The 15,032-nt window shown below is 40.5% G+C and overlaps 1 protein-coding gene across 1 annotated transcript in view; it reads right to left on the bottom strand.

Annotated features, from left to right (window-relative positions):
* RARS2 (arginyl-tRNA synthetase 2, mitochondrial) overlaps positions 1–15,032 on the bottom strand; it is a 443,458-nt gene that overhangs the window by 131,056 nt on the left and 297,370 nt on the right. The window lies entirely within an intron of this gene.

The following is a 15,032-nucleotide window of genomic DNA, read 5'->3' as shown; positions in this document are numbered from 1 at the left end:
GGGTGCCTTCAAAGCCAGTGTCAAGCTTACATGTTCCGATGCCCCGAGGAGCATGGAAGGCTCCAAAAACAACAGAGTTGAACCATATTCCCCGGAACCGGCAATGAAGCTCTGACCCCGGGAGATCTCCAGCTCTGACAGAACCGAAGAACTTCAGGCAGTTATCTATACCGGAGAAGAAGGAGCTCTGACTGGCACAGAGATGGTCAAAGCTGGGACTGTTGGCACCGGGAACTCTGAAGGCTCAGCTGGAAGCGGAGGAGGAACAAAAACTGGTGGGGTAATTGGCAAGGTTCCAGAGCGATGAATGCTAGGAACTGAAGAATAAGCTAATCCCCTCACCACCAGGAGCTGGTCCACTAATCTCATGATGTCAGATTATGCTAGGCTCTTGGCTTGGAAGCCTACGGAGATCTGGGTGAAGGTCTTTCCAGGGACTTGGAAGTCAGTCAAGGAAGGGGTCCACAGATAGAGAGCATCTTGTTCAGGGCCTGCCCTTGATAGAAAATTAATTTGGTTCAGAGACAGAGGGAACCAAGGGCTGAGAAGCACAGAAGTGGAGTAATCCAAAATAATTGCCAGATCCAACGCAGTCAGTGCAGAGATCGGCACCTATGGCACCAAAGATTCAAATGCTTTTCCTCTTCATTCCAAGGAAACTATGGAAACCAGGAAAGTTTTAGAAAGTTGAGCAGAAGGTGCTGAGAAAGCTGTTGGAACCAAATGGCTCCTCTTATTCGATCTTCTTTGTTTACTAGAAGAGGAGGAAGACAAAGGGGAGCTGACATCAGTTTTAGATTTGGATGATGCAGATAAGGCCTCGTCAAATTCAGTTTTTAAGAGACCCTTCAAAATTAATTTTTTTCCCCACTACTAGGGCCCGGTGACTAAAACCATGACAAATAGCACAGTCTTCCTGAAGATGCACTGGGCCCAAGCAGTAAACACACAGAGTATCCGTCCAAGTTACATAATTTTCTATCGCTCTTCTGGCATCTTTTGAAGACAGAAGTTCCTTCAGGTTTCTCTGCCATAGCATAAGATTCACACACACACACACACACACACACACACACACAGACACACACACACAGACACACACACACAGACACAGACACAGACACACAGACACAGACACACAGACACACACACACACACACACACACACACACACACACACACACACATACACACACACACGCACATAGACAGATACACACAGACACACACACACACAGACAGACACAAAACAGACACACACAGACAGACACAAACACACATACACGCACACAGACACAAAAAGACACACACAGACACACACAGACACACACAGACACACACAGACACACACAGACACACACAGACACACTGAAAAGGCAAAAACGACCAGTAGTTAAGACAGGAAATAAGTTTTTTTCCCCTTTAAATACAACTAGATAAAGCGAGAAAGAATCGTACCAACAATGTTACATACGAAATACCGTACTGGTAAAGGGTAAAACAAGTACCAGCAATGGTAAGGAAGATTTACTGAGAAGGTAGAAGAAAGAGAAAGTAAAGACTACCAATGATGGTATTGAGAAAAAAAACTCAAGTGTTAAGTATATAGCATACAGGAGCTGGGTAGCGAAAAGAAGTATTTAATACAGAAACTTGCAGTTTTGAAAAAGCTGTCACGCTAGAGCTGAGAGGAAAAAACACATCTGGCACGTTAAAGCAGCAAACGAGATCTGAGGTACTCTTGGGAGGAGCATTATGGGTAGAGCTTAGCTTGAGAGTTTTTGGAGAGCATCAGCTGGAATAACAGCTGAGTCGGTTCCGAGATTCGCAACAGAACGCACAGTCAAGGATTAAGTGAAGATTGACAATATCAGATCTCCTATTATGTGGCTTAAAAAATATGCGAAATAATCAGCTTTCAGCAGGGAATATTACTTATAGGTGGAGAAAGACTGGAATTTGATTTGCAACAATGAGGATGTACCTGGAGAGTCTAGAAGATGAAATATAACAAAAGGTAGATTTCTGAAGAAATTTATGAAGATATTTAGTATGAAAGATGTAAATTCAGTAGTAGGGACTCTGAGAAAATTTGCATATTATTCCCAAAGGTACAATAACTGGCAAAACTACACAGAAATTATATTTCACAGGAACACGTGCATTTAATTGTGAACTTTGAAACACAGCAAATAACTATTTCAAACCATGAGCCAATAACTGCTAAGATAAAAATGCGGTGTAATGAAGTAAAGATGAAACACTGGTGCTTTCCCCACCTACCTGTTTAAACAACAGGAGAGTACTCCAGAAGTTACAGATAGTAAATAGCATAAAATGAAAGTGTACTTGAAAATAAGGCAGACATTAAAGAAAAAGAATATAAAAATACAGAAATGTCACCAAGAAGTAAATGCTCTTCGTTCAGAAAAAATAAATCCAAATAAACATCAAATGGCAGAAGAGCAAACAGAGCTTTAACGTAAAAACAACAAATCCACACATGTTGAAATATACAGAGCAAATCGATTTAATAAGTAGTGAACTGGCAAGCGCTTTCACCCAAAAGGGCTTTATCAAGCCAACTATTTAGATAGAGGGTTCTGGACAACAATTGTAACACTTTTGAGGGGCATCTATTCAAGCAGGTGCAGGGGGTGGCAATGGGCGCATTTTGTGCACCGTCATTTGCTAACATTGTATTAGCACAGTGGGAAGACCTCTACGTAGTGAACTCTGAATTCAAGGACATGTGGGTACTATATGGATGGTACCTGGATGATATGGTCCTATTTTGGCATGGGATCGAAGATGACCTGAAGAGGTTCTTCGTTTACATCAACACCATCATCAACTTTTTGAAATTTACCATGACCAAGGACCTTGACACCTTGAATTATCTGGATGTTACTATTAAGAAAGATCACTTTAAGGGTAGGTTTACTTCGCACCTTTATAGAAAACCTACCTATTCTAACTCTTTGTTGCATTTTGAGAGTTGCCACCCTCTGCATCAGAAAAAATCCCTTGTCAAGTGTCAATACGTGAGATTGGCTAGAATGGTGTCTGACCAGGACGATTTTGTTAAAGAATGTGATGTCCTAATGGGAATGTTGCAGAAAAGAGGTTACCGCTTTAACTTTGTCAATGACATAGCTGAAGAAGTCAAATCAAAAAGAGCTGGGGGCATTTATTCTGCAATCTTGGGAGAAGCCTGAAGGTTTGAATAGAACCTCTGGTTTGGTCAAAACTGACAGTTTTACTATGGCATGTGTCCTGCCCTTCACTAAGGATTTTTTTAACATTAGAAGCATCATTTATGATTTTTAGACCATTTTTTTATTTGGATGAGAAGATCAACAAAAGGTTGGGGGAAAAACCTCTTGTGGTTTACAAAAAGGGCACCTCTTTGAAAGGCCTGGTGGAGAGGAAAAAGTTAAAGGCAGGCCTAGGTGGAACTTTTAAATGTGGGAGGTGTGGACAATGCCCCTATATATTGGACTCTGATTCCATTAGAGTCAGGAACTATGGTAAAATTACTACTATTAAGAAGTGTTACTGTTACACCAAGGGAGTGGTATATATTGCAACCTGTACGTTATGTGAAGGGTACTATGTGAGGAAGACAATCAGAGCCCTCTGACAAAGAATATATTAACACAACTATGATATACTAAAAAATAAAGAACCCAATGGCTTATTTAAGCATATAAAGGTACACCCAACACATTTTAAATTTTTTGTACTTGAACAAGTAGACCTGGGTCTACGAGGGGGGCCCGATGATGACTTCCTTGAATATTTATAGCTCAAGTGGCAGATTAAATTAAATGCATGTCAACCACCTGGGCTCAATGACAAGTTATCCATTAGTTCTGCATTAAAACTAAAATCAGCTTTTTTATGTGATTTTATTCAAGATCTGTGTTTTAAACCATGCTTCAATACATAATACATTAATGTCTATGTGGTTGGTAGGTGGCAATTGGTGTGTTGTAGTGGGCAGTTACTGTGATTATGTGCTACTGTCTTTTTAAACTGCTTAATTATTTTACAGGAATTGATGTTTGCTTTGTCAACTAATGGCTGTAAGGGTTAGGGTATTTAAATATGACATTTTTTGTTTGTTCTTGTTCTGATGAAGTCTTGTAATTTTGATGAAAGCGCTTAACTTTTTTCAATAAATTTTCTGGATTTAGTGCTGCAGTGTTCCTTTGGTGATCCCCTTCATATATTTTTTACTTGGTTTTGGTGTTCGTTATTTCAAAGTAAAGGTAATAGAATGGGAAGAGGCCAAGAAGATATTTGGATTGCAGGCGAGTGAATCCCGTCCCTATCAGGGATTGATAGAGTATAGACAAAAAGAAAGGCAAAGGGGAATCCTAAATTAAAAACCTGCACTGGTTGAGTTTTTGACTGAATCTAGTACAGAAACTGCTGTTAATGGGATAATTAGTAGGGCATATAAAATATTACGCAATAACTATAGGAATCAATCAGAAGATGTCAGAAAAGACTGGGAAGAGAGATTAGATATGCAGTTCACAAAGAAACAATGGGAGGACATATATATGGCTCCCAAACATGCAACAAAGTCTAGAAGATTTAAGATTTTTACCTGGCAGTGTTTGCATAGATAGCTTTATACCTCAGGCAAACTCCAAAGAATTTTTCTTCAGGTAGATGACAAATGTTGGTGATGTGATGGTGAAGAAAGAGATACATGGGCATATATGTTTTGGGAACATAATCATAGGATCATAGAAGATTATTAGGCTATCATCCTGGAGGTCATTTCAAGTCTAGCCATTTCATTCCAATGTAATACCATAGATATATGCTAGTCAATACCCAGGAATGCATTTAGAAATGACTGCCCATGTCTAGGATAGTTGTGTGCACTATCACCAGTAAGAATTTACTATGCGCCATCCACTTGTCCACGTTCCTTTTGAACAGTGTCATAGAGGTGTTCGGTTTCACATGAACTGGCAGCCTATTCCAAAGATGCAACAGTTGCTGGGAAACAAATCTGTCCCTCCAGCATATCCTATTTAAGTCGCAGGCCATATTTAGGTTCCTGGAATGAGTAGTTCTAGTCCCGTTTCATTTACAGATGTGCAGAAAGTTCATTAGGTTTTGGTCTGCGATTGCTCCGTAAGCCAGGCATAAATCTCCCCTAAGTCATCTATACAATATAGAGTACAGTGACAGGGACTTTAATCAGCCTGTGTAAGGCATGTCCCTTGATTTTACTTTGTTAGAAACCTCTGAGGTCTCTCCAACTGCTGCAGGTGCTTTGCATGGTACATACTGACCTGGGTGTTATACTCAATTATGGGCCTGATTAGTGCTGAGTATAGAGGGATTATAACCTCCTTTGCTCTTGAGGTGATGCCTTTACTAACAGAGTGTGTTACCTAGAAAGCCTTCCTTACTACAGTAGACACATGGTGGTCAAAGTTAAGGTTGCAGTCAACTCGTGATCCCAGATCCCTTCCCACTTTGTACGTATTTAGGTTATTGTTGTTGATTTGATAGTGTGAAGGGACACTGTTTTTGCCAAAGGGAATGATGACGGATATCTCATTCAGTTTGAGACCATGACTAAGATTCAGATTGTTGGTCTGTATAAGACCCTCCTGAAGCACATGGACATAATTTGTGGATTCAATAGTTGCACCTACTTTGTAGTCATCTGCAAACTTGGTCAGTCACAACCCCTTAGTTTTGGCATGAATTTCTGAGAAGTATATACTAAACAGGAGGGGGCCCAGCAAGGACTCTTGGACTCTTGTGGCATCCAACTGGTGACAGGTCTGCTGGTTGATATGAAGTCACCCATTTTGATAGTGTGTACCCGGTTTGTGAGCCAGCTGGCAACCCATCTTACAACAAAGGAGTTTACATTCAGTTTGCTAAGTTTATCGGTAATGCCTGAGTATGAGACTAATGCCTAAAGCCTTTGCCATGTCGAGGTATGATGTGTGCACAGATTTGCCCTTGTCAATGGCCCTGGTCACATTTTTGAAGAAATCCACTAGATTTAACAGGCAGAATCTGCCCTTGACCAAACCGAACTAGGTTGGAACCAGGGTTTGGAGGTTGCGTATGTCTTTATTTATGAGGTCCATAATGATACATTCTATGGCCCTACAGATGAGGCTAGTCAGGCTTATGGGTCTACAATTTCCCAGGTCTGTTGCTAGGCTACCTTTGTGGAGGGGAATAACTGCTGCTGTTCTCCATTCTGCAGGAACAAAGAAAGTGGCTAGGCTATGACTGAAAAAGGTACTTAATGGTGATGCTAGTTTATGTTTTAGCCTGTTTAGAAGGCAGCCTGGGATGCTGGCCTGGTCCCATGGAGGCTGTGCTTTTTGCCTTGGACAAGGCTTTAATGGCCTGCTCTTCAAACATGTAGGGTGTGTGTGTGGGGGGTTTGGGGCAAGGTTTGTGATAAGTCTAGATAAGTTTGAAGTGGATCAGGGAGTGAAATTTTTGCCAAACCTATCCACTAGTAGGTTTGCTATCTCTGTGGGGTCACTGTGTGCGATACCATTAGTCACTAGTTCTGCATATGCTTGGGTCCTACTTTTTAGGCGAAGTACGTAGCTGTAAAGGGCCTTATGGTTATCCTTGGCTGTGATTGTTAAGTTTTTCTCAAAGATGCCCTTAGAGGATTTGACATGTTGTCTTATTTGCCTGTTGAGGCCTCACCTTTGTTTTCTTGAACAGCAACCTTTTGCATCTATTGTAAAGTTTTTGATGCTCAATGTCCACCATGGTGGCTTATTTTTACCCGAGGTTCTGGCTTTAATTCTTTTTGGTACAGCAGAGTCTATACACTTATGCAAGGGATTGTACAGGGCTTTAGTGTAAGCTTCGGTGTAGTTACCACTTTCAAGCTGGGGTGGGGCTTGAATGCATTTATACCTTCACCTAGGAGGGTATAGTTTGCCTTGGTGACGTTTTTTCGTCTGACTTTGCCCTTTGTGAGTTCTGCTGTTATAGCCATCTTGAAGGTGACTGATACATGGTCAGATTTAACTAATGAGGGTCTGACAATTGTGGCAGTGCATCTGTCATTTTAGTAAGGACCAGATCTAGTATGTTTGTTCCTGTTGTCAAGGTATGAACAATTTGTTCCAGGGCATTTAAGTTAAAGTCAAGGAACATTTGCATTAGAGTGTTAGGTCTACAGTAGGTTTCCCAGTTGATGGTGGGATATTTGAAATCCCCCATATCCAGAGTGTTTGGAAATATTTGGATTGACTCCAGTTTGATCAAGTAGGCTTCATGTGCATTATGACCCACGGAGGGGGATCTATGAACTTGGAATAATCCAATCTAATTAGAAAGGAGGTGAATTTATCTCTAATATAGATAGAAACACCACCTATTTTGGTTCTCACACATTCATTTTGCAGTCTGAAGGTGTGGAAGGCATTGTAGTGTTGCAAGGCCAAGGTAATTGTCGAGGCCTTGAACCAGGTTTCTGTGACATCTACATCTTTGAGTGATAGAAGTGCTTCCAGGGTATGCAGTTTTTGGGTTTAAGCTTCTAGTGTTTAGCAACATGACCCTTATCTTTTTTTATGGCTGGCAAATCTTGGTAAGTTTGTTTTTGAGACCTTGCCTAAAAAAGCCTCTGGGGGGAGGCAAAGGCCTTTGCCAGAAGCCGAAAGCTTAGTGATGCCAGGTGTAAACTGTCCCTGGTAGAGCAGTGAAGTCTGTCGACCATGACTTCCCAGGCTGACAGAAATTGGATCCGCTTTGAATGACACCAAAAACAAAACCAATTATTTATAATGTGACATTCTAGGTGAGGGTAGTGTGCTGCTCAAGACTATGGACATACCTGTCTGGGACATATACTCAGAGTGGTCAATCATGTCGCTCTTCATAAAGTCTAGTGAGGTAAGTCTCAGGTTGTTCACTCCAGCATGAGCTAGGACACAGTCATAATGGTAATTGCTGCTGGGAGAATGAGTACATGCGTAAACTGATGAATCCTGGCATCAGACAGGCAGGTGATCGTGCCTTTATCCTTGTCCACCCTGGTAAGTGGGTCATCCATTTGCCTCACTAAGGAGTCTCCAATGACAAGAAAGTTTGTTTTTTTGTGTGTGTTAGACCTTACAGGCTTGGTAGGCGAGACACTGGTGTTACTGTGTGTCATGGGTGCTGTGGGAACTGTTAGTTGTAGCAGTCTTGTGTTTTGGAGGTCTCTGGTGTTTCAGTAAGTTCTTTTTAGAAAACCTCCATGTATGTTGATTTTTGAATTGGATGCATACTATGTGTATGAGTAGTGGTACTATGTTCATGAGTAGTGATGGGCGGGTTAACAATCTCTTCAGTGTTACTGTTTCGAGTGCGAGAGAGAGAGTCTTGGTGGAGATATATCTCTCGCACTCTGTACTAGAGTGAGTTATTAGTAGAGGGTCGTCAGTGTATATGAGGCAATTGCTACACTGCCTCAGGAGACCCAAGTCAACAAGGATGGCAGAAGAAACAAGGGTAGTCTAACTGTCCATAATACTAGGTTGAAGAACTGTTATCACAAGGGGGGGGGGGGCTTTTCAGGACTGATCAAGGAGGTGCTCAGTGAATGGATATTTCTCCCAGGTTTTTTTTGATGGTGGTTTAATAGGTCACAGCTCACCGGCACCATTTATTTGACTGGAAATGTACTAAGGATGACGGCTACATTAATGTGCTACAGCTGTATCTAAGGGAAATATTGTCAAAATTATCTGTCCCACAGACTACAAAAATTCCATACAGAGTACTCAGAGATACTGGGCAAGCAAATGAGTGTTCCTAAGGTATTTTTTTTTTAGATGAGATACAGGATCTGAATTGTCTAGACACAGTAAGGCCTTGTTAAGTTTAATTCTGGTGACTGACAAAAAAGCAATTACTAGAAAATAGAAATCAAAATCTAAGCCAACCACAGTTGAAGTACTGAATATTGTGACAGAGATAAAAGAACAGGATGTCAGATCTTTAGAAAAGAGTAGGAGTAAACTGCATAGGAAAAAATGGGAATTGTGGGAACAATCCATGCAGTACAATGTTTTGGAAGAGGGCTGAGGTTAAACAGAAGGTAGGAACTGAATAATTTATGTAATGCTGCCTAAATTATAATATGTAAGACAATACAAATGATGAATAATGTTTGTAAATGTGAACTTGTTAATGTGGTTTGATTACTTTTATATAAATATAGGTTTGGCTATGTCAAAAGTGATAATACAATAATGGTGTTTTAGAAAATAAGATGATGCATGAGAGCTGTACTGAGACTTCCTACATAGTTAAACACATTTTATCTTTTTTATTTTTTCAACCAAGTCTTGGGAAATTCAGTCCAATGACTATCACCACAGTCTGCTGTAGAAGGAAGAGAAGGCCAAGAGTCCCAACGTTGCAAAGGAGAACACCCTCTTGCTCATATGTCCAAAATCCTGGGTGCTTTGTTAGATGGTAAGGTGGAAGAATGTTATATTTAGTGGGACCTGTGATGGCCCAAAAAGACCACAAGTGAATATATCCAGGGATACCTAAACAGGATAACACTCCAGAGAGCTTACAGTGGTGCATCTGCATTTTATAAAGTGAAATGAGGAGTCAAGATGCTACCAGGTTACCAAAAACTGAATCACCCACTTCCAGTCCAGTTGAGCAAACAAACAGGGATCCTGGTTGGCCACCAAAGACCCTGCATCCTGGGAAGGTAGAAGGGCTAACTAAAATAGTGAGATTGAGCAGCCAATGACTATCTCACTGACCTCAGGGGCAATAAGGAATGGGCTGCTGTTGTATCACTTGCTGGAAAAGACCAGGTTATTATTCAGTACGGTATCAATTAACAGAGGAGCCACTGGACTCCTTGTGCTACAGGCAAAGAAGCATAAATGTACACACTAAAAAAATCATTATATGCGGAGCCCTAGACATAGCATACAAAAAGCAAAGACTAAAGCTGCATATGCCAGGTCACCTGGTCCTCACTTCCCTTTCTGGTGCAAAGTGAGATTCATCCTTGGACAGCCAAGACACTTAGCTCCCTGAAGATAAGACATACCAAGGTACAACTTCAAAGAAGCATGACAACAGGAATTAGGATAGAATACTACAGAATGCAGATAGGTAGTTGAGGTCAATGGAGAAAGATCATTTCTCAATTAACTAAATGAGCACATGGCATAATTCTGGTCATGTTCCTTTGTGAGGAGCACCCAAGGCTCTTCATCCTTCTTCCCCCAAATACTGGTTTGGCCATTACTATAGACAGCCGAGGATAAACAAGCCAGTACTCATCAGGCTTCATGAGCATGACAGTCTCTCTCTAAAGAACATGTAATTTGTAGGAGAGGTGGGTTTCATTTTCCTGATTGTCCCAGATATAAGAACCTCTGAATCCATCTCTCAGAAAGAAAATGATGGCAAGAAAGATACCACTAACACTCGACCAAGCAGGGACCAACCTGTGTTCATCCAGAGTGCAGTGATGACAAAAGGAAAGATGAATGTTAGGCATGTCCCACCAATCTGGATAATGAATAACAGACATGGTAATGGGTCAGGGGAAGCCTGTGTAAGGCTTACTGTTGGCAATGAGGCATGATTCACATAGATGTATTCCTGCAACCACAAAGACAAGTCTGGTTACATTTCAGGCAATGCATGCATCTCCAACTAATTGGCCTTCCCTTGTCAGCCTAGATAGGACAGGGAGGACCCACAGGATGTTTCTCAGGTGCAGTTGAAGAGTCCTGCTCAGACTGTGAGGGAGACCAAACTAGACTTCCTGATCCTGAGTTCAGCCACTAATCCTTAACAGTGGGATTCAAATGGTCACACTACGAACATGGGTGACAGTGTTCAAACTCCAGATGCTTAAACACGAAGTGGTTGGTGCCGACACTGATCTATTGTAAGGGAAGGAAGAGAACAGAGCTCATCCTACAAGGAATTTAGGGTCACCTCATCAGCAAAATTTGAAGAAAAAACTTTAATGAGAATGCGGCCTCCAGAGTTACTTTTCCTCTCAGTCAAGCACAGAATTTGGATAAGTCTCCTTCTACACTTCTGTGCTCTGAGCATTCTCCATAGTAATTTAGGTGAAGCATCATGCTTCTCTGTACCTCTCCTGTGTGAAAGATTATTTATTTTTTATTTATTTGTCTTTGTTTACTGTGAAAGTCTGACTGGGTGATGCCCATTTTCAGCAGAGGCCTAGGAGAAAAGATCCATTTGTTTACACTGCATTATACTTACTTCCAATAGTTACATTTCTATGTACATGTATACATTCAACAATTTACTAAATAGAAAGCCCATGTGCAACTTAGTGGATTGTACAGGCAGACAGCAGCTATGTATAAAAATTGTTTTGTCATTTCAGTGAGAGATTAAGACTATTCTATTTAAAGGAGCATCTGAGGAGTATTGTATGGTGGGCACAAAGTCCTAACCTGGTGATGAGCATGTGCAGGACCAAGATTGGTTAAGTTGTTGTTTAAGGACTGGTTTAAAACTATTCAGTTTGTTTGAGAGTTTTATTTGTGTGGGGATACAATTTCAGAATTTAGAAACATACTGAGAATAGAGCGAATCTCCTGGAACATTATTTGACGTATTTATGAGCAGTAAGAATGTGTTACTAGAATGGAGGTCCCTTGCTGGACAGTAGCGCAGTAATATGCTTTTTCGTGCAGGGCATTTTTCTGGATGATGAATAAATGTTTGCTGTAGTTAGTTGTGAATGTGCTAGGTAGTTTGTAGTTCCAGCCAGTTAAACTGCTTTAAGTTATGACAATGGCGGGTCCTATGAGGAGACTGGTGGCAAATTTAGCTATGTTACTGTAGCAGGAGGCAGGGCAGCCACAGTGGTGCAGCGGTTAGTGTTGCCACCTCACAGCAAGAGGTTCTCTGGTTGAATCCTCGGCTGGGGTGACTTCTGTGTGGAGTCTGCATGTCCTCAATGTGGCCGCATGGGTTTACTCCGGGTGCTCCGGTTTCCTCCCACATCCCAAAGACATGCTGTAGGTGGATTGGACACTCTAAATTGGCCCTAGGTGTGACTGCGTGCATGTGTGTGCCTTCTGTGGAAGGTTGGGCGCCGGGCTGGCAACTCGACACCGTAAAACTCCACTGCCAATCATGAGCGGACAGGTGATCCGCTGTGGCGACCCCTAACCGGGAAAAGCCAAAAGAAGAAGATTGTAGCAGGAGGCAAGTTTCTTTTTGAGTATGGTTTTAGTTTGTTAGGATAGGAGCAGCGTATAAGAGTTGGCAGTGAGAAGGTAGTGGCTAGAGTTTTTTCTTGCGGTATCTGTAAGGAATCTATTGATCCTATAAAGGAAGCCTAGTTTTTGGTGTGCAGTATATGCTGGTCATATCTGAGATCGTTATCTATAACAATTCCTAGAACTTTACAGCGAGTTACAGTTTCAATGGCAGCATTATTTGCGGACTTTATGGTGAAAGATTGCTTTTGATTTGGGCAACTTTTTGAGGTAAAAAGCATTACTTAGTTTTCTTGGTGTTGAGTAGGAGGGTTTGATTTTTTTTGAGCTAGGTTTCTACAGAGGAAAAAGATTTTTGGGTAATGTCTTGGAGCTTATTTATTGTTGAGGCTGCACATATTAATGCTGAGTTGTCTGCCTACGTACTGAACTAAACTACTATGATAACTGGAGGTGTGGAGGTTATTAATAAATATTTTAAATAGGAAAGGACATCGGATAGAGCCCTGAGGGACACCTATAGTAACTGGTTGAAAGGATGAGTAGGATTGTTGCCATTTAATGGCTTGTTGCCCTCCAAATAGGTAACCAAGTAACCATGATAAGGAGGTTTGTGAAAGTCCTATTGATGAGAGCTGAATGAGGAGTTGCTGCCATGAGACAGTATCAAATTCATCTGTCAAGTCTAAAAACATGGCGGACACAAGCAGACCATTGTTTCTATGTTGGTTTATTAAACTGGTAAAATGTATTAGAGCAGTAGTGGTGCTGTGTTGGGGCCTAAAGCCATGTTGCGTTTCTGAGAGGAGGCTATAGGTTAGGTATTGTATCAGCTGTATATGGATGCATTTTACTAATATTTTGGAGAGAGGGGAGAGAATCGCTAATGGTCTGTAGTTATTAAATGCTGAAGGTGCACCACCTTTGTGCAGTGGTATGATGTAGGATTTTTTCCACAGTGATGGGACATATCTTTCTGCTATGGACCTATTAATTAGTATGGACATGGGAAAGGCTATTGACTTCTGCAGACATTTTAATAGTCTGATGGCAGTTGGTCTACAGCTACAGAAGTAGTTTTTAGTTTAAGGAGCAACTTCATTATGAGTGAGGTGAGTAATAGACTAAAAGTGAAGAGCTGTGGGTGTTTTTGGCTGGACAGGGGTAGGGGGCAGGTGTATTAGTTTCTAAGAGAGATGATACTGATTGTATAAAGTAGGAATTAAACTGTGTGGAGACAGAGTCTGTCATATTGTCTGTTTTTGGAGAGGAAGTGGTGACCTTGGAATGGGGGAGTAATTTATTTAGTGATGACCAAAAATATTTTGGGTTGTTTTGATGTTTGTCTTGTAGGCTGGTACAGTATATGTTTGCTTGTCCCGTCTCACATTGAGTTTCAAGGTTTCTAAGATGTCTAAATTGATGGAAGGCATTTGGGTTCTACTTTTATACAGAGTTTTCCAGGCTTTATCCCGTTTTATCATGATTTTTTTTGTTTCTTTTGTCAGCCATGGTGCAGGGTTGGACTTTACTCTTATTAGTTACTGGTGCTAGATTATTTAAGGTCAGTAAGAATATATGTTATTAAAGTGTTCTACAGTGGTATCTACTGGCATTGGTCTAAGTACATTCCAGTTGAATTGTTTTAGTGTTTCACTGAAAATATCTTTGCTGGAAATGTTTGGATTTCGTATCCAGTTATGGACAATATGTTTATCTAGGTTATGGTGAGTTCTAATGGCATATGTTGGAATGTGGTCACTTATGCCATCTCAGAGGCAACCTACTTTTGACAGCTTGTCTGGTTTGTTTGTAAGGATACAGTCTAACATTGAGCGTCTCCCTGAAGTTATATTGATTCTAGCGGGTGTGATTACTAATTCTTTGAAGTTGTGCAAGTTTATGGATTCAGTAAGGGTAGTGGAAGTTATATCTTGCCAATCTATATTTCAGTTTCCTAGTGGAAGTTATGACTTGCCAGTCTATATTTAAATTTCCAAGTATTATAGTTTCATGCTTAATTTTTTTGGGATATCCAATACAGGACGTTTTCAGCAGTATCAATGTAATAAATATAATAAACTGTGTTATTAGCATCTTATTTAACCGGAGTTTTATCTTTGCTGTAAATCAGAATTAGAAGATGTTAGAAGGGTAATGGGTTGTTTGTAGAGATGTAATGCAATAGTTAAAAGGGACAACAAGTAGGACTATTTGATAGGAAGCCTTAGGTGTTAAACTGCAGTTGGAGTTACTATTGTGAGTAATACTACTGATTGTTTTTTCTGGTGGGAATCAATGGTATTGGCTAATGGGATATATGGATGGTGCTATGGAGGTATAAATGTAGACTATGAGGTGGTGGGTGGGAACTGAGGGTAGCGTAAAGGAGCAAGTCTGAGTGGTAGCATTACTAATTCCATTGTTCATTTGTCAGCTGCTTAACAAATGCATATAAACATGAAAGCAACTGCATAAGGGCACTCTTCATAAATGTGCTCAGATTAATGACTTAATAATAGTACCTTTAAATGGACACCATTAAAATGCTAAAAATAAAAACAACATTCAAGGTTTTAAGAAGCAGTATTCCTGAGAAAGAACTAATTTTCATTGCCCAATCTACCATTTTAACATTTTGTTTGTTCATTAAAAAAATACGTATATGCAATTTCAGTAATTTATACTTTCACAGTTGCAGCCAGCTGTTCATTCCATGTAGTTTACTGTGAAAAAGTATTTTTTTTCTTCTGCTATTAAGAAGTTATTGTAGTTTTG

This window comes from Protopterus annectens, chromosome 1.part0 (assembly GCF_019279795.1).
Source record: "Protopterus annectens isolate FY-2018-M chromosome 1.part0, PAN1.0, whole genome shotgun sequence".
Taxonomy (NCBI): Eukaryota; Metazoa; Chordata; order Ceratodontiformes; family Protopteridae; genus Protopterus; species Protopterus annectens.
This window is presented reverse-complemented; position numbering and strand designations above follow the sequence as displayed.